General features: G+C 42.9%; 1 protein-coding gene and 1 long non-coding RNA gene across 2 annotated transcripts in view; one reads left to right on the plus strand and one right to left on the minus strand.

The window, feature by feature from the left end:
- The first annotated feature begins 3,258 nt into the window (after nucleotides 1-3,258).
- LOC109531368 (rho-related GTP-binding protein RhoA-D-like) overlaps nucleotides 3,259-6,913 on the plus strand; it is a 12,169-nt gene continuing 8,514 nt past the window's right edge. The window contains exon 1 of the mRNA XM_019895637.1: nucleotides 3,259-3,385. The gene's annotated coding sequence lies outside the window, so the exon portion shown is untranslated. The remainder of the gene's footprint in view (nucleotides 3,386-6,913) is intronic.
- On the minus strand, nucleotides 4,733-5,323 carry LOC109531369 (uncharacterized). The gene is made up of 2 exons (XR_002171161.1): nucleotides 5,247-5,323; nucleotides 4,733-5,171 (listed from the first exon to the last, which is right to left on the minus strand). It is a non-coding gene; the product is annotated as an uncharacterized LOC109531369 (long non-coding RNA).

Genomic DNA, 6,913 nt, shown 5'->3' on the forward strand with positions numbered 1-6,913 from the left:
GTAGGGGAAAACAACACCAGCAGAAATTTGGGATTTAGTTGCTCCGGAGTACTGATTCATGGATAGCAAGATCTGTTGCTCCTTCTATATTTTTAATCCTCTCCCACTCTCAGTTTCCCCCCTGCCTTCCTCCCTCTCCGTCTCTCCAGCTCGCTCTCCTTCTCTAAATCTCATAAAGAGCTTTAGCTCTTATCGGGATGGCATCGGACAAAAAAAACGTTCTGTTTGGAACTTCAGGACACACGTTTCTGGAGAGGCATTTGTAAGATTTATATTCTGCTATCATTCATCTTAGAGCGACAATGTGGAGAGAGATATAGGGCGATACTGTCGCGCACTGCCTTCAGAGGTTGAAAGGCTTTTAGTCTTCTTGCATGGAAACTTATTTGTATAATCTCTGCCTAATATGCTGCCTCACTTGGGCTCAATGTACTGTAAATGAAAGTGGCTTCGAGAAGGGACGGGAACGCAAGCAGGGATGCGCGCCTTTCGCTTCATGTATCACAGGGGCACCAAATTCTTCCCATTTTGGCAGGATGGGCTGATTTTGTGAAGCAAGACACCGCTGAGGCTATTGTTTGTACAAGTCCTTGTGGACAAGGTATGACAAAGAAAAATGTCTTCATCCAGCATCACAGAGGGTTAAATTGTCCGATCAGTCCAGGCCATTTTGCCTATTTGGATTTGTGTGTCAATTTGAAGCATCAGTGTGCAGGGGGAGGCCACTGAAATCCAGTCAGTCCATTTGCCAGTGGGGCCACACTGCCTTCGTTCATTCATCCGTCTCATCTCTCCTTCCCCACCTACCACGCTTGTTTTTCTCCAAATCTCCTCAATTTCCCCAGTGGCGACACCCACACATGAAGAATGATCATCTATGCAGGCCAGTGGCAACAGTATTCTGGAAGTATTTCATAGGAGGCAGCAGGGGACTTCTCACACGATCTTTTCTAGTTCCCAGGAGTGTGTTTAACTCAGCTGACTTACTGAAGAAGTAGACACCAGGGGGAGTCAAGACGAAAGCCACTTAGGAGAGGAGAAATCCAACAACCTACGTTTTGTGCACCGTTTCGGAGAAAAATCAGCACCGAGCACGAGCACGAGTAGGAGGCTGGAAATGATGACGGCCATAAATGTCAACTTATAAAGAAATATGAGTCTTTTTATTTGGTTTAGATCCAGGTTAAAAACCTCCTAAGTATCCTCCGGAGAAGCAAAGAAGCATGAACAATACTTATCAGTACTTCATAGGATGTCAACTATTTTTAAATGAGTTCTCATAAAACACATTCTGAAGTGAAATAAATCATGATGTTTCGTGGCGGTGGAAAACGTCACCTTGTATATGAGGACCCTCTTCTGGTGAGACCTGCAATTACAACTGGTAGAACGTTTATGTTCAATGCCATTCAGGCCGTTTCATGGTTGGTAGGTAGGTAGGTAGGTAGGTAGGTAGGTAGGTAGGTAGGTAGGTAGGTAGGTAAGGAAGCAATTACCACATCAGCATTTCTTTTTTTTTTTCATGCAGTCCTCTGAATCTGATCACTTCTTTTTATCCAGTCCAGTATTGTTTTCAGTCTACTGAGAATACACTACTTATTCTTCAACTTCAAGTGTGCATTGTTGACTCCAAGCTGGATATCAGAGTATGACTTAGATGACGTTGCCTTTGTTTAATGTTGTACTGTTACAGCCCAATATTTTGTGGCCATGAACTTGGGTAATTATTGTGGTGTGGGTGTTAGTCTGGGTGGGCAGATGGCCAACTGGTTAGCGTGTCGGCCTCACAGTGCAGAGGTGCAGGGTTCGATTTTGGCTCCAGTCTTCCTGTGTGGAGTTTGCATGTTCTGCCTGTGCCTGTGTGGTTTTCCCCCGGGTCCTTTGGTTTCCTTCCACATTCCAAAAACATTGGTGGCATGGTTATAACTAACATGAGTTAGTGTACCATTTATACTCACTTCCGACTCCCACTTCTATATTGGACCCTTTCTATACGTAGTTGCAATGATGTACAAGCGCCGTATCATACACATGTGAAAAATAATTCTCTGCACTGGAAGTCTGTTGACCATATGAAGATGAATGGGCGTGTGTCGTTTGATTACAATTTATTGTAGAACTACTGTACTAGTTAATGTGCATGAGGTGTTTTCCTGCCTCACTGAGAATTGTGGAACATAGAAAGGCCTGCGTTCACCTTGTTGCAAACACAAACCACTACCAGTAGGTAGCGCTGTGTACTTACATTCATGTTACTTCTCGTGTCAGGCGCTCCGTCCCCGCTGTGCTGCTCACCCAGACTGCTTTTCGAGCCCATCTTCCCCTCATGGCTCATCCCCTCTCAAGTCCCCCCCCCCAACACCCCACACACACACTCTTACACACACACTTAACAGATATTACAATACTATATCTATGCCTTACGAGCGACCGGAAATTAGCGTACCTCCGTAGCACAAATGCGAAAATGGTGCGTGGGCATAGTCCATTGTGTCTTTCGTGTACAACTGAGAAAAAAATAATGTCCATCCATTTTCGAATTCACTGATCCTCAACTGGTTGCCAGCCAATCGCAGGGCACGCATAACAAACAACTACTTCGCTCACACCTAGGGAGAATTTAGAATGCTCCATTAAGCTGCCACACATGTTTTTGGAATGTGGGAGGAAACCGGAGGACCGGGAGAAAACCCACGCAGGTACGGCGAGTAACCTTGCAAACTCCACAAAGGAAGGCCGGAGCCAGATTCGAACCCTGCACCTCTGCACTGTGAGGCCGACGTGCTAACCAGTTGCGCACCGGGGGACCTACATTCGAATAGTGCAATACAACTGACACCACGAGAGGATATGTCAAATATTTGACCTGCTTTTAGTGGCATAAAAACACTGATAGCTGTTAAGCTCAACCAATTCAAAGCCAAACATTTAAATATTAACCAAATTAAAGCCAAATAATTGACATCACCTCGAACCGCAGAGGGGTGTGGGAATTGGAAGAGTTAAATCACACGGGCCAATAGCGTGGAGGCGTTGTGCTCGTCACCAAGTTGCATTCAGAGAATTCGATTTGTCCAAATATTTGAGGACCCAATATAGCACTCGAACATGTCATCTATCTGTGCCACGTTGTTTCCAGAATTCCACTTTAATCAATAAACGCGATATAAAAGCCAGGAAAAGGGAACTTAGAGGCCAACCACCTAAGGTGTTTTCTACCGAAAGAACATACCAGGTTATAATTAAGTAGGATTTACGAGGGAAGTGAACGCAGCAGTCTGGGAGGGAATGAGTCTGATTCCTTCCCAGCTGCTTCACTTCACTTCTGCCAGTTTGGGAAGGAGGTTCGGAGGTTCTCAATATTTGAAAGTCTTCTTCGGCCGAGGTAGGCGAACAACCCCAAAATTTAACAGGTCAATAGCGTCACTGGCTTCCCGAGGCAACAATGTGACTTTGACCTGAAACCACCACTGCTCATTTAGCTAGCTAGCCACTTAGCTATCTTTCTTGCAACAGCTCACTGACTTGTTGAAACATGATGTTACTTGTGCCGAACTTTTCTCCATGTCCATCCCAAATGTATTTCGAGGTTTCTGGGTGGCGGCTTACCACGAGGATAACATTTGGTGTTGAAACTGATTTCTTTGGAACCTTGAACCGGGCAAGCTATCACTGAAACAAGCACGGTGTGCCTGGGGGTTGATGACGTCATCTAATTGTGAAGTTCAAGTTTGGACTTTTAAAAGGCGTCAGTTTGTTGACCTTAGTATTTAACGGGAGTGTGTTTCATTTTTGTATTGCGATGAATTGTCTGGTTGCTATCAAATGTAGTTGAGACTAGTGTTCGAGTGTGGAGCAGTTTCAAAGGTTGCTGAAATGTTTCTCCGGAGGAATCTGAGCCACCACACCCTTGTTGTGCTGCTCGGCTCCATGAGAGCAGACCCTCCGTTTGTATCCATGCTACAGCAGGCTTCCCAATAAAAGAGGAAAAAAATGCACTGCACTACGTGCTGTACTGATAGTCCAATCTGCAAAATGCCATCATGCTCCAAGAAGATAGCCCCATTAAAACGGTACGTCCGCGCGCGTACACACACACACACACACACACACACACACACACACATACACATTTACACACACGCAAACCGTAGTTTTAGAAAATCCCAAACGAAATATGTTTGTATCACAATTTAATTGAACACATTAAAGCATGAAAAAAATAGTTTCTGTTATTGACAAATTTGACGAATAGTTTTCCCCAAGTGAAATCCTGACAGGCGTCAAACCCGGAAGTGTGACGTCACTTTAAGGCAACAATAGCGGGGCTCCCTATGGAAAGAGTACAAAGCCAGTTAGAAATGGATTCGGAAAGCAACATTTCAAAGTTATCTGAGGGGATACAGGTGTTTGAAGAGTTGGAGGGTGCGGTGGGGGGGGGGGCAAAATGGATACAGTAAACATTCTCTAGTACGGACTCATGTTTGCGCTGTCCAATCTGTCCTTATAACAGAAATTCCTTATTTAGGAAATGAGCATGGTACATGTCTTTTATGAACCTGCAAGTATGTTGAAAAAATGCATGCGTAACAACACAAGCAAAAATATACTGTCCAAAAACTGTTTATATAACAAAAACAGCAGTACAGTATACAGTACAGATGTAGAGTATTAAAAAAAAAAACACAACACAGTACAGTACGTACAGTATTTTAATGTTGATTTTTTTTCCGTCTTGGGAAAAAATGAGTCTATTCTGGGTTGTTTTGTTTTGTTCGGTTCTTCTTCGTTTTCGATGCCATAATCTACAGGATGTAAGTGAATAAAGTTAAAATCTTTCGCAATTACAATAAAACGCACACCAACAAAAAGTCACTTACACGTCGTCGTTTCGAATCTGATGATAGAAAACGGAGAAGCGAACATGTTTCTTCCATCATGTCTCCAGTTGTGTCGAGTGGGCGTTGCTCTTTAAGCTCGTGCCGCGATCTACAGGACGTGAGTAAATAGTTAAAATCGTTCGCAATTACAGTAAAACGCACGCCAATAAAAAGTCACTTACACGTCGTCGTTTCGAATCCGATGATAGGAAACGGCGACTCGAACACGTTTCTTCCATCGTGTCTCCAGTTGTGTCGAGTGGGCGTTGCTTTTTAAGCTAGTGCCACGGTCTACAGGACGTAAGTAAATAAAGTTAAAATCGTTCGCAATTACAGTAAAATGCACGCCAATAAAAAGTCACTTACACGTCATCGTTTCGAATCCGATAATAGAAACGGCGAAGTGAACATGTGTCTTCCGTCGCGTCTTCCGTTGCATCGGGTGGGAGCTGCATGTATTTAAGCTCCTGCGGCCTTCCGTCTCCATCCGGGTTACGGATAGTGGAATTTCCGCTTACGTAAGTTCCGGTAAAATGTAATATCGTAGTCAAAATGTTAATGCATAGGTTTTTATTCCGGGTGAAGGAAATTCCTTTTCATAGAATTCCGGGGATGGGAATATTTACTGTATTGGACCTTACATGTACGAGCCAGATGCTCAGGATGCGGAAAATGTTGTGCCTGAACGGCCAGACATGGAGTGGAGAAGAGACCCATTGGGAGTGGAAGAACGGTATACTATATAGGCTGTGGTTATTAGCCTAGCGTTATTGTTTGAAATTCAATGCTATCCCGTGCTGTAAATTGCTCACGATGGGATTACCTACTTGGTCCAGGTATTCCCGCTAGCACTGAGAGCACAAGTCATAGTGGGTCGGTGTCTTACATTGTCACTGCTAAGGTAGTTCTGTTGCGTTGTTGGCGATTCCGCACATTATATCGGCAGCATTGTGAGTTACAGAGGATTCCATTCATGCACTCATATAGTTTGAATGTTTTCGTACAGGATTACAACCATGTACATGTATAATACTTTGAATCAAATGTTGTCATAAACAGCCAGAGTTATTCATTGATTCGCGCACCTACCTTTTATGCAAATCCGGTTGAGAAAATAAAGGTCTTCTAAGTGCTTTTAACAAAGAATGCTCGTCGATGCTTGCGTAAAATTTATCCACTTTGGGAGAGCGAAACGGTAACGTTCCAATTTTCTGGTCCATTGACGTGCCCTATTCTCTACTTTTGCCACGCAAACGACTGTTTGCCTGAATGTGAACAGCGCATCGCTCTAGAGCGCCAAGGGATTTTGCCGAATAACTTGATACTGATGGCAAAGAGCAGTTAACGGAACAATTAACAATGCATTACAGTGGCTGACTGGCGACTCGGCATTCTGTAAATGACGTCACTCGCCGGAGATTGCCGACCAAAAGCATTTTTGTTGTTAAGTGCGTTGCTATAGGTCTTTCTATGAACCCGGGGTGAGTTGCTTTAAAAAAAAAAAAAAAAAAAACTAACGTGAGTATGCTGGAAATAGTTTTAGCCCTAAGTATTACTCGAAAGATGGTTGGCCAAGTTTACTTAAGCCCTGACCTTTAAATATGTAATAATGTCATGTCATGTAAGGGGATTATTAAATCCTAGAGGGGGCAAAATTGCAAACGGTGATGATGCAACAGTGTTAGCTTAGCTGCATGGAACAGTTGATTAATCAAAAGCAAAGTTATTGACGTTAACAAAAACGAAAGCAAGAACTGAAATTAAAATTGAAACAAAATTCATGTTATATGTCATGCTAACATATATATATATATATATATATATATATATGATAATGTCATGTCATGTAAGGGGATTATTAAATCCTAGAGGGGGCAAAATTGCAAACGGTGATGATGCAACAGTGTTAGCTTAGCTGCATGGAACAGTTGATTAATCAAAAGCAAAGTTATTGACGTTAACAAAAACGAAAGCAAGAACTGAAATTAAAATTGAAACAAAATTCATGTTATATGTCATGCTAACATATATAT

This window comes from Hippocampus comes, unplaced genomic scaffold (assembly GCF_001891065.2).
Source record: "Hippocampus comes isolate QL1 unplaced genomic scaffold, H_comes_QL1_v1.1 scaffold113, whole genome shotgun sequence".
Taxonomy (NCBI): Eukaryota; Metazoa; Chordata; class Actinopteri; order Syngnathiformes; family Syngnathidae; genus Hippocampus; species Hippocampus comes.